Source organism: Aedes aegypti, chromosome 2 (genome assembly GCF_002204515.2).
Source record: "Aedes aegypti strain LVP_AGWG chromosome 2, AaegL5.0 Primary Assembly, whole genome shotgun sequence".
NCBI classification, from domain to species: domain Eukaryota; kingdom Metazoa; phylum Arthropoda; class Insecta; order Diptera; family Culicidae; genus Aedes; species Aedes aegypti.
Genome location: NC_035108.1, coordinates 256,520,323 through 256,537,326, shown reverse-complemented (window position 1 = coordinate 256,537,326; position 17,004 = coordinate 256,520,323). Strand labels below are relative to the sequence as shown.

At 37.3% G+C, this 17,004-nt stretch overlaps 1 long non-coding RNA gene across 1 annotated transcript in view; it reads right to left on the bottom strand.

Moving 5' to 3' along the window:
* LOC110676548 overlaps positions 1–15,409 on the bottom strand; it is a 37,982-nt gene extending 22,573 nt beyond the window's left edge. The window contains exon 1 of the long non-coding RNA XR_002500501.1: positions 14,627–15,409. This is a non-coding gene — a long non-coding RNA (uncharacterized LOC110676548). The remainder of the gene's footprint in view (positions 1–14,626) is intronic.
* Positions 15,410–17,004: the final 1,595 nt, after the last annotated feature.

The window sequence follows — 17,004 nt, the reverse complement described above, 5'->3', positions numbered from 1 at the left end:
ATGTTCTGTTCTTTGTTATAAGGGATGAACCTGGGAATGATATCAAGATATTCTGTCCCGTAAGTAGAAGCGGTAAACTTTAGACCAAAAATTAATAATGTGTTTGCGTGAGTGACACTCAAACTGGGTATCTATCCAAGTACTGCATTCGTTGCTCAGGTTCGACAGATAACAGTACACATTTCAAACTCGATAGCACTTTACAAATTATAGCAAAAAACTATTTATTTGGCCCTGCTGCAAGAAGTAGGGGATGTAAAATTTAGCAATCTAGGTCGTTCGCCAATTGGGAGATTAGTGCCATCGCCATATTTGAGCCTATTTAATCATCTACCCGATGAGAAAGGAAAGTAAAAAGAAATTTTCATACGAAAAGCGTTACGGAGGGAGGAAAAATTCAATAAATAGATACTGCCCTATTGAAAATTTCGAAATCTCCATACAGTAACTTAATATCGAGGAAGAGGAAATGGGCTGACATGGCTGACATTTTGATAAACTATTCATACTCGACGTTCGCACGCCACAAACATTCCCATCCCAAATTTCCTGGGATCCTAATCATTGAACAGATACGTACCCCTTGTAATGAAATAACGAAAAGTCTCATACAAACTGAATCTATTCGATAGCAGTTTTAATAAACAAAAACTAAAGCTTTAATTTAGTTTAGTGTTAGCCTATTCTTGATCTAACGCAAAACTAAAATACAAAGATGGCGCTATTCTAGAAGGGTGAATAATGCATCCCAATTGAACTCACTAATGATAACTTTATTAAAACAATCACCACCACAATTATTTTACTGATAAGGTTTTGGCAATGTAAATCACAGAAATCGTAAATATTCATTTGAGATTGCAAAACTTTCACAAACTAACCCAACGCCAATAGGATGTAGCTACAAATGCTTAAACGTACTTTGGCAATGAAGCTCTCAATTGATAACTGAGAAAGTGTTTGTAATAACATGAATCTGAAAAGAACGCTCTTTATCGATTGGGATGTAATGTCATAAAAAGAAGAAGAAGAAGGAGAAGGAGGAAAATATAAGGATGAAAAAGAAAGAGTTGCTCTTGTTGAAGGGAAAAAACAATGGTCCAGTTGACTCACTTTCGCGATTTTCACAAACAAGACCCCTCATGGTTGAAAGTACATTTATGTGATTATCGTTTAGTATTCAATATTACACTTATTGACATTCTGGCCAAAAACCTAAAACCACTAATGATTTATCGCAGAATCATACTGATTATTTGGAGTTTTCAATCAACTGTCATTATGAACTTATACGAATGAATGCTTCTCATAGCCCCCAAACATTAATACTATGCATTAATATGGTACAAATTTATACTGTCCTGTACAAACTGCAATTTAATGTTCATATTTTGTAAAATATTTTATCTAAGCAAATTATTCCTATTTTGTCAACTGAAAATTGCCGACCATGTTGATAAAAACGGAACATAACAAATCATTCGTTCCTTTTTTAATCTCTTCAGGTGACTTATATCCACTTGAGACACCTTTCGAAGTGACCTTGAAAAATCGTTCAGTTTTGTCATCATAAGTAAAAAAAAATGTGCATTTTCTCTTCAAGATGTTTGAGAAGAAGTTCGCGATCTTTGAGAGTTGCCGGCAAAACGTGACAGTCTCCTTTATTTGCGATTCGGAAGAAAATCTAGATTCCCCTAATAGAGTTCAAGATCTACTGCATAAATACCCCAAATTCGGAACAACTGACCACGATAGGCGGCATTTTTTGCTTCCTCACTTGAATCAAAGAGCCTGGGCTAGAGACTACTTCAATTTGATGTTCGAAAATATTGTCTAAAGCATCAAACTGATTGCTTATTTTGATGCTATGGACCAATGCACGAGTTCACTAATTTGACGTTTAAGCGGTGCCAAGTTCACTCGTTTCCATGGTCACGTAAATAACACGGCACCGCTCAAACATCAAATAGTGAACTCGTGCATTGGTCCATTATCAACGTTAACCATTTCACCCTCGGAAGAAAGCGCGCATTCCGGAGAAATGTCCTTTATTCCATTTTTGCCACATTTAGTGGCAGTTTTAAAACCCACTCTTTAGGAAGGAAGTTGTGAATTCAGAGATTTACTCTTTCTTTTGTTCGTGGTTGCAAAAATAAAGAAGAAGGATTGGTGTTGAAATTTACAGAGCAACAAAAAGTAAGGAACGAAAGTCTTGTTACAATGATACTGATAAGGGAATTAAAACATATCTTGGAACAAATATCTATTAACAACTACCGAAAAGCTAAACATTACATATACTTTGCAATTGGATTAAATGGAAAAATTGATGTGAAGTTTTGCGAAAAAGTTACACGTCTTCTCAGTGAGAATCGAACTCACGACTTCCTGATCTCTAGTTAGGGCACGTTACCCCTACGCCATGAGAGAATTCATGGACGCAGAAGTTAACCTGAATTCGATTTCAGCTCAATAATCACGTGGTCCTTTTTCGCAAAGTGCACCTCTTTCGGAATAATTAGATTCCTATCCAAACACAACGCTTTCTATTGATATCCAATGCCTAGCCCGAGAGCGCATTATTTTTTTAAGTATTGAAATAGCACACCACACTAGCCAGCAACTGTGGTGGCTGAGGTTTCTATTGTGTGGGCTTCGAAAAAGGACCACGTGATTATTGAGCTGAAATCGAATTAAGATTAACTTCTGCGTCCATGAGTCCTCTCATGGCGTAGGGGTAACGCGCCCTAACTAGAGATCAGGGAGTCGTGAGTTCGATTCTCACTGAGAAGACGTGTAACTTTTTCGCAAAACTTCACATTAATTTGTCCATTTAATCCAATTGCAAAGTATATGTAATGTTTAGCTTTTCGGTAGTTGTTAAACTTCCACTCGGCTGGTTAGCCGTAAACTACACAGTTCGAACTGAACGTGTAAATTTCTGAGACATATAATGCACATAATTGGAGCGTGAAATATCATGGATATTTACCTGCTATGTCATGTAAACTTCAATTATATGCCATGTAATCCAGCAGGATCATGTGTGATTACATGACATATAACACATAATACATGATTTCTGACTTAAATTTACATGACGACATGTTTACATCGCATGAATGAAATTTACATGACGTGTAATCTTCATTATTTTTAACTGTGTACGATTTATAATTAAAAACAAATAACAAATATCTATTATTATCCTTCGATAATCACATGAAAGAGATGTGAACTACAATTTAACACTCCAACCCCTAGTAACACCACTGTTTAAGACACAATAGCAGCAAGGTGCGCTATTATCCCATTGACCTACTCTCGAAGCAACGCTGTTTTCTTCCTAACAGTCAAAACCACATTCTAGAGCTTTCGCTTTTCTTCGCCACGATGCAGTTAATCGTATTTTCAAAATCTACTATCATAATTCTAAAATGCAAAATAGAACAGCCTCGTGTACAAATAGAACTGCAAAGCATTACCACTCCATCGTCGATAGAACTTCCTTCCCAGCACATATGTGTAGGGCCAGGCTCTTGGCAATTTCAAATTCCGGAAATCGTATACCAGCACAGCGCGCTAGCAAAGCTGTACCGTTTTGTACTTTGTCCGATGATGACCAGTGCGCACTGGCGGAACCCCGGCTGACGAAAAGCATATTTATTTTGTGTCGAAAAATGGAACTGCTTTCCGCTCATATCCTACATAACTGGTATGAGCTGAGAAAATTGCATAAATTTGCAATTTTCCGTTGGGCCGAAAAAATGTCAAGCGAAAAGGTGCAAAGTGGAATTAAAATCTCCTATTGCACAGCGACTTGTTTATTTGACGAAAATTGCGGGTACAGAACGTCAATCACGAACCATTAATCATCACCTATCAGCAAGCAGTGCATGGTTATGCCAAAAATAAAATAAATGGTTTAGATGGTAACCATTTTTATCAGTTCTATGCACGTCAATGCGTTGGTGGTTCGGTGGTCCATCTTATCAAATGCAATCATGATAGAATGGTTGATCGTTTTACAGCTGACCCGTTTTGTAATGGATGATTTGTTGAACTGCGTTTGTTGTTGCCATCGTCTGACGTTAAGCGACTCAGTTGATAAGTACCTTTCCAAAAACGAGATATGATCGAGATATGCATAATCGACTCAACAACTGTATTCTTAAAAAATCAGATAATTTCAAAGAGTTCTTTATAAAATATCTTAAAAATACACCCGATTCCGTTTTTGCACGAGGGATGCGTATCGTGCAAAAAAAGTTTTCAGTTCAAAATTTCAAAAACCGTACAAAAATAGTAACACCAGTTCTCAACGTTTCATGCAAAAATAAGGTTTTGGCGGAAAAAATGTATGGAAACTTTTTTTGCACGGCCGTGTAAACAAAGTCCGTGCAAATCCAGAATCGGGTGTAATGGAGCAGCTGCATCGTTCACAAGAAACGCGAAAGTTTTACGGAAAGCCCAACGCATCCCGAAAAGGCTTCGTGCTGCGAGCCGAAATGTGTAGGGATAAGGATGGGCTGACGGACGTGAGATGATTGAACGGTGGAAGCAGCACTACGAAGAACACCTGAAGGGCACAGAGATCTCAGGCACAGAGGGTCATGCCAGCTGAGGACGTCAGCATGACGGATGAAGCGAACCAACCTATTTCCACACTCAAGGATGCTATCATTCAGTTTGAGAACAACAAGGCTGCTGGTAAAGATGGCATTGGAGCTGAACCCATCAAAATGGGCCTGGAGAGGTTGGCCATCTGTCTGTACCAGCTGATGGTCAGAATATGGGAAACGGATCAGCTACCGGAGTGGAAGCAAAGGATCATATGCCCCATCTACAAAAAGGGCGACAAATGTGAAAACTATCGTGCTATCACTATCCTGAATGCCGCCTACAAAGTGCTATCCCAGATTGTCTTCTGTCGCCTATCACCACGAACATATGAATTTGTGGGATGTTATAAAGCTGGTTTCATTAACGCAGGCTATCTGGGTCCCAACATACGTTAATATGATGATTATTTTCAATAATACCAAATATTGTGAGCATAGATCCTTTAGGTAGTTAAACAGAATGCGTATAGAATTAAAAACGGGGCTAGCCAAATCAATTACCTCTTCCATGTACTGCAGCTTCTAGCCAGCTATCTAGCTTTATTATAGAAATGTATAACACGACCAGCGCAACACGATAACGAAATCAATAATTGCATAACTGAATCAACTGACTGAATGCCGATTTATTACAACCACCCCAATACGGGATTTGGGGGTATTAAAACGATAAGATTTTAAAGCTGATAGTACCGCACTGAATCAACCGGATCTGTACGGTAGTTGGAAGTACATTGTTGAATTGCAAGTGCTTTCTTTCGATTAAGTACAGTTTGGAGCACATGTAGATAAGCTATAACGTCACCCAGATAATTTCTCAAAACACCGTAACACCATGTTATCACATTAGCCATAAATCTACGAAATCAAAAAAAAAATGAGCAGCTCTCTTACTCGTGTCAAAGCCAGGTTGAAATTGTGCGCTCAACTTTTGGAAGAGAACAATCAAAAACATTAAGACAAACAAAATTCTATGAAACTGCCGGAGAGAATAATGCTTTCATTTTGGGACAACACTATGTTACATTGACTAATTTGCATTGTAAAATCAACATTTGAATCGTATTTTGCAAGCGATAAAAATATGTGAAAAATCAGGATTGTGCTACTTTTCCCCGAATGTCGTTTCCCCGAATGTCGGTTCCCCGAACGCCCTTTTCCCCGAATGCCATTTCCCCGAATGACCCAGTTCCCCGAAAAGTGGTACTGTTCAAATAGGAGCTCTAATAGTTTTTAGTAGCAAGACGGTGAACTAGAAAGAACAATAGGCAATCGAAAGAAGGAGGTATTTGGTCTTTCTCGACTATACACATGTTGCCAAAAATGCTGTGGACGGTAAAACTCCTAAGAACCGCCAATCAAATAAAGAAGGGTGCATATCAGATGACCAGTACGTTCACTTACCTGAAATTTAAAAAGTTATGACAATTATGCTTGCAAAAAACTGTTCGGGGAAGTGGGTTATTCGGGGAAACGGAATATTCGGGGAACAGGCATTTGGGGAACTGGCGTTCGGGGAAACGACATTAGGGGAGTGGTAGCACAACCAAAAATCATCTCTTTTAGTCTGAATTCGTCTCGCTGCTGTAGACAATATCTCTATTTTTAAAGCTGTGTGATAAAACCATACAAATTCTTAGTTTTTCTATCAAAAACAAGACGATATCCTTAAGGTGTTCATTTTACCACCCCTTCTACTAGTCTGTTAAGATAAAAAAAAAATCACGAGTGCTTGAAGATAGATAGACGTATATATCTTCATTTGAGACTCTTGCAGCCCGAATCTGAATCATAACTTGCCTCTCGAAGGAAATCAATCAAAATTCATTAGTGTGAACAAACTAACCGTCGGCTTATTTTGAAGAAATGTTGATTTTACGATACTATCAACTCAAGAAACTGTCAATTGTAATCATTCCTCACAAATTTCTTAGATTACAATTTTACAGTCAGCTTTTCCTTACTCGATATTAAGTTGGTGTTCTTGGCTAACTCGATGGTTACTTGGATCGCACTTGCACTGGTATTGTGTTCTGTCTCGATACCTCCTAAACTCGATTATACCTTTAATGTCGAGTTATGGAGAGTTGACTGTATAATCGTATGTTGAGGCATGAATTAAGTCAAGCTTGGCAAATTTTCGAATCGTTTGTCGAGTCGTTTGTTAGCTGACTTTTAGCAAAACATTTTCCTCAGCAGACAAAACCACTACACTCAAAAATCTGACCACTTGAATATCAATTCACAAACTTTATGGGACCGCGGCTACAAAGTAAAGCCATGCTGAAGGTGTCTGGGTTCGATTCCCGGTCGGTCCAGGATCTTTTCGTAATGGAAATTTCCTTGACTTCCCTGAGCATAGAGTATCATCGTTCCTGGCACACGGTATACGAATGCGAAAATGGCAACATTGGCAAAGAAAGCTCTTAGTTAATAACTGTGGACGTACTCATAAGAACACTAAGCTGAGAAGCAGGCTCTGTCACAGTGAGGACATTAATGACAAGAAGATGAAGAAGATGGAACATGTTCGCCGAGTGAGTGCCGATCTCGATAAAATGCGTTACAGAATGCCGAAATTCGGCATAAAAATAAGATATCAAGAAACAATAGTAAAGCATAAAGCTATGAAACAAAAAAGTGGCGCAAGATACGTTTACACTAAATTCATATGCCTTGCTATTGACGCATGTCTCTATCGAAGAGTCAAAATACGTAAGGCACATAATACAATCATAGACAAAATACAGTCAACCATTTTGACGCGACATCGAAGCAATTTTGTATCACAGCCTAGTTTATGAAGAAGTTGTGACTGTTCAGTTCAGGAAGATATTACCAACTGGTAATCTCGTTTCATGCTTATGATAAAGCACATTTTTACTGAAACTTTAAATTCAGTGTTTCCCAACTTTGTTTTGACTTCCACCCCATTGAAGCCAATATATTTTACTATCACTCACTTTCTTCTTCTTCTTCTTCCTGGCGTTACGTCCCAACTGGGACAAAGCCTGCTTCTCAGCTTAGTGTTCTTATGAGCACTTCCACAGTTATTAACTGAGAGCTTACTATGCCAATGACCATTTTTGCATGTGTATATCGTGTGGCAGGTACGAAGATACTCTATGCCCTGGGAAGTCGAGAAAATTTCCAACCCGAAAAGATCCTCGACCTGTGGGATTCGAACCCACTACCCTTAGCTTGGTCTTGCTGAATAGCTGCGCGTTTACCGCTACGGCTATCTGGGCCCCTATATTCTTATTATTTTTTCACCCACTTATTCATCATTTCTTATTCACCCACTTTATATTCTTATTATTTTTAAATGTAAAGGCTATATGGTGCAGAAACTTTGATCTACATTTTTCTAATATTGCACCAAAATCAGTCATATCGTTGACTTTCACGTTCAATATTGAAGAGATCATCGAGTTTGAGAGGTACATATATATCAATTTTTAACCTTATTTTGACAAAATGCATTTGAAACAGTAATTTTAACGTGTAAAATGGTCTAATTTTGAACTTTTAACTACGTGATACTTTTTAAAAAGACTGCAAGAATTTAAAATTGTATCATCCTGGAATGGGTTGCAATCCTTCATTTTACTACATATTGACGTAATCAAAAAAAGTATTATTCATTATCTTTTGGATGACGTTATTTATTTAAACTTTTCATGAAAATAACAAGTGAGAGGGGTAACTTTGCATAGGAAACTCGAACAGAGAGATTTTAGTTCCCCGAAATCATGGTGAAATTTTCTCTAGCATTAGAAATTGAGTTTTTGCCAAACTGAAATGTATCGGGCGAGGAAAATTAGGTTTGGAATGGCCTTGAATTAGTAATGAGTAGGGGCCCCTATATCACCTAGTAAAAGTAGCGTTTATTTCAACGCTATAGTACAGTACTTTTGAACAGATCATTGTGGTTTTGGATTCAGAAATACATTGTTTTGCTAATCATCGAATATCAGGGGGGGCTCTAGAAACTTGAGCCTAAGGAAGGCAGGGACAGGTTTGGGAACATTTTATTTTGAGCCATATCTTGAACCTTTATTTATTTATTAAATTGGTGTTACATCAAATAATTTGATACAACCTCGTTAACGATGTTACGCCAATTAACTCGGTCCATGGCTGTGTCTCTCCAACTTCGATTTTGGCCCACGTTCTTCAGATCTTGTTGCACCTGATCAAGCCGGCACCATCCCATTACCCCGAACGCCACTACCTAGAAAGCCACTACCCCGAATGGGTCACTACCTCGAAAGCCATTACCCCGAATGGGTCATTACCCCGAACGCCACTACCCCGAATAGTATGAAGAACAATGCAGTTCCTTGTTTTGTGGACAAAAAATGTTGACTACACTATTATAAAAGATTGACCATTCATGTACATATGCGTCTCTAATGTAAACTTAATGGTTCTTTTTTTCTGGTACAGAACCTGTTTCTTAGCTTAGTGAGCATTTATCCAATTCAATGGTCCATTCACAATAACACCAAAAATTGCCATTTTGACACCCACTTTTTGTGTGGAAATTCAACAAATTTTGTATGAGCTGTAATATTTTGACAATCACCCCTTTAATCGTTATAAAATTTGTGAATGGGCTTTTAATCCAATATGCCTTTTATTTACTGACATCTTTCCTTGTCAATTCACAATTCTTGTACAAGTGCTTCTGAGCCCAAAGAAGTCAAGGAAATTGTCAATGCAATCAATGTCCTCCGCCACCAGAGGAATTCTAACCCATAACATATAATCTTAGTGAACAGCTGCGTGCTCACCGGTATTTCGAGTCCTTACTGGTGTTCTTATTTCAATTATGTTTTTTAACAAAGATTTCCCTATCTTATGAATTCATTAACAACGTGCTTCTATGCTACAATAGAATCACGTTGATAAAGTGTTGTCATAGCTGCAAGCACTTTGTACAAGTGCTTCTGAGCCCAAAGAAGTCAAGGAAATTGTCAATGCAATCAATGTCCTCCGCCACCAGAGGAATTCTAACCCATAACATATAATCTTAGTGAACAGCTGCGTGCTCACCGGTATTTCGAGTCCTTACTGGTGTTCTTATTTCAATTATGTTTTTTAACAAAGATTTCCCTATCTTATGAATTCATTAACAACGTGCTTCTATGCTACAATAGAATCACGTTGATAAAGTGTTGTCATAGCTGCAAGCACTTTGCCAGAAATTTGCCCTTCTTTCTTAAAAAGGCTGTTCTTTCAAGTTTTCGTTGGATAATCTAGTCACTAATATTTTCGTATGAAACAGCTAAGTTTATTAAAAGCGGGATATCGTTAAGGCATTAATTGAAGTTAATCCAGCTTAAATTTAATACAAGAAGATAAAAGAAAAGAAATTCCAGAAATTGTCCCTTCTTTTACCTTCTTGTATTAAAACAGTTAGGTCTCTTGTGGAACTGCTCACCACTTTTCTAACATCATCATTTCTTCATTGTCTTGAATAAAATACAACTAATTTTTGTGGTCATCTCATCGAAATTCAGCTGAATGGCCCCTAAAACCAATGAAAGTTTTTACTGTAGTGGCCACCGTTTTTCTGATATGTACAAGTATAAGAACGTTTATATGCCACAACTGAACAATTGTCTATCAGGTTAGTCTTTAAGCGGGTTCCATAGAACAACACTTGCAGCGATAATAACAGAGTGATCTTTCATTGCCACAAAATCTTTTCGAAGATTCTAATGCTAGAAGACCGACATTTAAAACATTATTAGTAAAGGAAGTGGGTAGCAGCGTCCAAAAGAAGACTGTACTACATCCTATTTTTTGCATATTATAGCTATCTTTTTCAATACATTGTTAGGTTAAAATAGTTTAATACTCTGTACAATTATCTCCCCATCTTCTAATCAGAATTAGTCTCGAAATGTTATGCATTCGGGGTAATGGCGTTCGGGGTAGTGACCCATTCGGGGTAGTGGCGTTCGGGGTAATGACCCATTCGGGGTAATGGCTTTCGGGGTAATGGCATTCGGGGTAGTGGCGTTCGGGGTAGTGTCATAGAGTCGATCAAGCCACCTCGCTCGCTGTGCTCCTCGCCTTCTTGTGCCAACCAGATTCGACACGAACACCATCTTTGCAGGATTGTTGTCCGGTAGTCTTGCAACATGCCCTGCCCAGCTCACCCTTCCGGCTTTCGCAACCTTCTGGATACTGGGTTCGCCAAAGATTACTACACAACCACTGCATAGGTTCATGGATTTTTATTTTCAGGAATTCTTCTAGAGATTCATTTAGAGCTTTCTTCAGTTATACGTACAGAATTCTTGTGGAGATACCTTTAGAAAATTACCCTGGAATTTATCTTGAAATAATTTAAATGATTTCTTAAGATATGCTAATTTATTCCAGGGACTATTCCACAAAACTTTTAAGGATATTTCCAAGAATTTCACAATAAATGGTACCAAGTATTCCTTATAAATTTCTCAATAAAAAAGGATTGCATCAATGCTTTATGGAATTATTTTTGCAGTAATTTCTTCTTGGAATCTGCAATTTAAAAAATTATGTGTCTCAAACACAAAATCCTACAGCAATTAATCATGAAGCCCCTCAAAGAGTTCCACTTGAGATTTTTCAGGGATTTCCTCTAGCAAATTTTTGTTGGGTATTTTTTTAATTATTTCATTCTTAGTTTCTTTGAAGACTCATCCAAGACTTTTTCCAAAAGTCCAGAAGAGATTCGGAAATCTTTGAAAGACTTCTCTCTTGTGGAAATTTATCATATATTTCATCAGTGATATCTTTACGATTTTGTTTAGGATATTTTAAAGGAATTCCAATAAAATCTGATTAATGACCTTAACATTCTCTTGGACAAATTCCTAGTGAAAAATTGTTACAATTCGTTTTCTGAGAGAATCATTGGAAACGATTGGGAAAAGTTCTGGTTGAGTTTTTCAAGGTGCCTCGAATGAAAATTTTGAAGGTATTCCTTGGAAAGGAAGTTGAAGAAATCGTTCAATGTACTCCTGAAAAAATCTTCGAATTAATAGTTGAAGCAAACTTTAAGCAAATACCTGTACTTTCTGATGCAATTTCTGAAGATAATCATCAAATCCCAGAGAAACTTTTCAAATTACGTTTTGAGATTTGTCTGTTCAGATTACTTAAGGAATCCTTATCGAAATGTGATTCCTGTTCAGTCTCATTTTAGTTTCATTTTTCAGGAATGAGGTCTATAAAGTTCCTTTTTAGACAGTTAGCCGCTATCAGCCCTGAAGTGTATCGGTGTATGACTCTTCATTAATTGGCCTTTTTGTTACTAAATAAAAATTAAAAACGATTTCAACAATAGATAAGCTTAAGGTTCATTTTGTTCAATCCCAACTATTAATATTGATTGATAGCATATTTTTGTTTTGATTTATTGACGAGTCAATTGGCACACACCCCTATTTGGAAGGGCAATTTGGAATTTGACTCCGCACCGGGCTTCGAAAACCCTAGCTACGCCACTGCTGTAAATTACATGATACAGTATAGCGAATAAGAGAGAGTTGACTGTATTACTATGTTTTCATGAATAGTATCAAGAAAATTACATTAATATGAGAGTATGCTTCAAATTTGAACGCAAAAAAAACCTTCACTCACATGTGCATAATAAGATTATCGATAAGAATCATATTTGGTTCATTTTCCTTCAGCAACAAATAAATCCAATACATGTCCTGAAGTGAATAAAGCTTTAATAAATATTTTATATTAGCAGATTTATAGTACAAGTCGTATTCAAATACGAAATATACACATTGAGATAAGAAATTAAACAGTACCTTAGCATAGATTTCAAGTCAAATTTTGTTTAATAGTAGTCTCTCATCTAGAACAGTACTGAAAATTCAAGTATGAATCACAAATGTAAAAACTTTCTACATGTATAATGTTTTTTTTTAATTATTAACTGTTAATGAAATCTTAACAATTATCAATCTACGTCACTTTTTTTTTTAATTTCAAATAGTTTTGATAATTGTTTCAGAGTATTTTTTAGGTCATTGGCATTTGACATATCAGAGAACACTATTTTACCATGGTAAATATAGAAAAATCCATTCGATGTTTGTCTATGATAGATTGAAACTAAGCTTAGAATGCAGACAAATGGAATGAACTGCAGTTTGGCGTAATCTTCCATAAAGATTAGGTACAAGTTCATATGTTCTCCATATGTTATGAGTAGTTCCCAAATATCACCTTCATCACATCTCTAGTGAATTCACCCTCTTTAGGTTCTTCTTCTTCTCTCTGGCGTTACGTTCCAACTGGGACAAAGCCTGCTTCTCAGCTTAGTGTTCTTATGAGCACTTCCATAGTTATTAACTAAGAGCTTTCTTTGCCGATTGACCATTTTAGCATGTGTATATCGTGTGGCAGGTACGAAGATACTCTATGCCCTGGGAATCAAGAAAATTTCTTTTACAAAAAGATCCTCTTTAGGTATCACTGCTTTAAATGGTATCATGTGTCAGGGCACATTTTTTAAATTTATATGTTGCATTGATTTCAATACTAATCTTGACCATTCTTTCGAAAAGTCGTTAATTATAAACAGCTATTTTGTCTCCAATTTGATCCATTCAAAGAAGGAAAGGTTCAACTGATTTTGCAAGCCATGCATTGAAAGATCAATGTATGTTTTTAAGCCTTTGGCACACAAAAAAAACAAGAAAAATGATGATCGAAAATTATATTCCACGGGACAAATTATAAATTTCATTTCGCTTCAAAAATAATCCGTTGCCATATAGGATTTCATATGGAGTTCCACGAGACAAGCCCATATTTCGTTTCGTTTCGTCATTGCTAAGAATTATGTGTGTCATTACCGAACAGAAAAAAAAATCGCATGCCCTCTAAATGAATTGTTATTTCCTAATTATTCAGGTATAAATTTACTAGCATTAAGTAAAAGAAATTAAAAATAGTTGTCCAAGACATTAACATGTATAACAGTGGTTGAAAAGCTAATTCACCCTAACAGAAAAAAAATCATAATAGATCGCTGGTGTACGCGGACCCATATTTATGATCACAAGATCCCATTATCAAAAAAAACATCATTGCGTCAAATTAATCTGTTTACCACTCACAGCACATACGAATTATTTTCATTATTAAAAATAGACTTATTTCAAAACAATCCAACTGTGATACCGACAGATTTTGAATGTTCAATACGTTTTACTCTATTTTTGACCCAACTGTAAGAGCTATCTCGTCATAACAGAGCAGACAAAACGATCACATTGTCCACTATGCTGTCTATTTTCTATAAGATAGTTTCCTTAGACTAATTTTCAGAGCAGAGTCAGTCACGTGACGCCTTATTTCACGCGTTCCGCAGCTCAATGAGAACGACGATGAAAACAAAAATACTCCTGAGTGTTCCATTAAATTTCAAACAGCAGTCCGCCGTCAACTAGCACCGTACGCCAATGCTTGGCTTTACATCTTCGAATGGCTGGGCTATGTTCCCTCCGCGTCGCTCCAATGTTGTAAGAATATCACATCAAACAAAATAATACAACGAAATGTCATCCAACGATAATTGATCACCACTCCGAGACAAAAACCATTACAACCTCCAATAATGGTTGCTCTTCTGGGGTGCGCTTCTACGACACCTTCAATCCGACAATCGACCGGAACAAATCGTTTGAACACTAACCGACCCAGTCACTAGTTCCTTCACGGCACTTCCTTTCGGGGCACTAATGAACAAGATAAGGAACAGTCCAAAACTGCCGCCTTCGCAATGGTGACCGTTATTGCTTGGAAAATCCTTATCATTTCACTTTCGTTCCAGCTGACACATTTAGAATCACGTACCCATTTATCACATTACGGGTGTCTCAACAAGAGATGCTATCGCACTTGACGTGACTTTGTCTGCTTGATTTATAAGTAAGTTACCCTTAGCTAAGATTTAAGAATCAACATTGCACAATCACCTTCTCATGCGCTGGTGGAGGATGATCACAAAATCACATTAACCGGCCAGGAGACCTCGAACAAATTATCCGCAAAACTTGAAAGACAACTGAACCGAGAATCGCACACAATTTTCACACAAAATTACAACCACCCGGTGTAATTAGTGTCGCCAAGAAAACTTTTCACCGCAGTAAACCAAAACGACCGAAATTCTATATTTATACGACCGGACTCGTAGAACAAAATCCAGAACGGACACAAATCGCGACTACAGTCCCTGCAACAACCAACGTTTAAATGACAACCATCTGTAACGTACAAAACCAAATATACCTGAAGGGGTTTGGTATAGCCTTAGAGCTCGCAACAACTATTCCGAGAGTCTCTCGCGCGCGCACAAGTCTCACACACGAGGCGAGGTGCTTTACTATAAGCAGTTGAAGAGTTACTCCGCGCGCCAAGCATGCGGTGCTTTTTTGCTGCCCTGGCCTGGCCGCAACACTAGATATCCGCTCGCACTCACCGAATAGACTTCGGTGGTAGGCCTGTGCTGGGGGGTTGGCGAATTCTGGTCTCTCGCTGTTGATGCTGGGAAGTTGCCATGGGTGTAAACAGGATTTCCATGAGACTCACATGTATTATTCAACAATTTCTCACAAAATGACAAAGTTCGTTTCTTTTCACATTTTTTGAATGATTACCAATCTTTTGTACTATACGTAACACTATTCAGGACGTAAATCCTTTTCCACTTTATTACAGTTGGAAAACCAGAGTCCACAATCCCATTCAATTCAGTTTCTTGACTACTTTTTCTTGAAATCAACCTAAAATGATCTCCAGAAAAAAAAATCCAGCAGCTTCAAATCTTCTGTTCTGTCTAGCAGTTTTGAAGCTACTATAAAGCTACGTATAATATGTTCCGAAAGTTAAAATATAGTAGAGTGTACATTATTTGAGAAATTAACTCTCAAACATATCCAATGCATTTCGCACACTGTACAATGTACACTGTACAATATGAACCGCAACTAGAAATTTATGTACCTATAGCACGTAGTTCAGAAAACTTGAACTCCATAGCAATTTAGATGACACAAATAATTCAATGACTATGAAAACAGAGACCAACCTCATTTTGAGATGTTATGGACATCGACAAATGTCAACATGTAAAAAGAGTGTTGGACTAAGTCATTTTTTAGAGTTTTTAGAAATTGAAGACCTTGACTCTCGAGTGCCTTGAAAATGTGTTTGAATATATAAAATTTAAGGAAACTACCTCAAAATGCTGTAAGGGCCTTTTTTGCAATTTCTCATCGTAATAGGCTGTTTTTCATAACGCCAATCTGTCATGAAACGGACTATTTTGCTGCACTGAATAATGCAGAGTGGTAATAGTTATTACCTAACTGAAATCAATTGCGTCATGACTATTACGCAACGCTTTTTTATTCTATTTTTTTTTAATGATTCATTACGCAACTCAAAACAGTTGCGTAATGAATCATTACACAACCATTTTTCAGAAATTGTAAAATAATGGTGAATGCATTCCGATATAATTTCTGATACCCTCAAGTGGTCTTCTACGAAATTGCAAAAAATGTTGTACGTAACTCGTTGCAGAACTCGATGTTTACAGCACTCGGCAAGCCTCGTAGGATAAATTTACGACTCGTGCTGTAAAAATCATCATTCTGCAACTTCTTCCGTAAATTACGATTCTACCCCATTACCCCGAATGCTATTTCCCCGAATGTCATCACCGCGAATTCCATTGCCTCGAATGTACCATTACCCCGAATTCCATCACCCCGAATGCTATTGCCCCGAATTTACAATTATCTTGACATGTTGACATTGATGACATTTGCTTATGATATTGGAATTCGGAGTAATGTCATTCGGGGTGATAGGTTGTTCGGGATTTTGGAATTCGGGGTAATGGAAATTGGGTGAATGGCATTCGGGGTAATGGGATTCGGGGTAATGGGGTAGAATCTCGTTGGATAAATGCTGAAGAATCTCAGGATTCTCAATGTTATATTTCCAAAATACTTATCAGAATCGTTCCAGGATTTTCATTAGAAACATTCTAGTATTGTCACCAGAAAATTTCCACGATTTTTTATCAGAAACCTTCTAGCGTTCTTATCAGAAACCTTCAAGTGATTTCATTAGAAGCCTTCTAGTAGTCTTCTCACAATCCATTCAGGACGCTTATTAGAATCCATTCAGGATATTCAATAGAATCCTTCTGGATTATTTTTGAAATCGTTTAAAGATTCGCACAAGGACCCTCCCAGTATAACAAGAATTTCAAAAATAAAGCATTTACCTTTCGAAATCAAAAAGTCGAGCTTTGTTACTGAACCTGAGTTTTGGCATAATG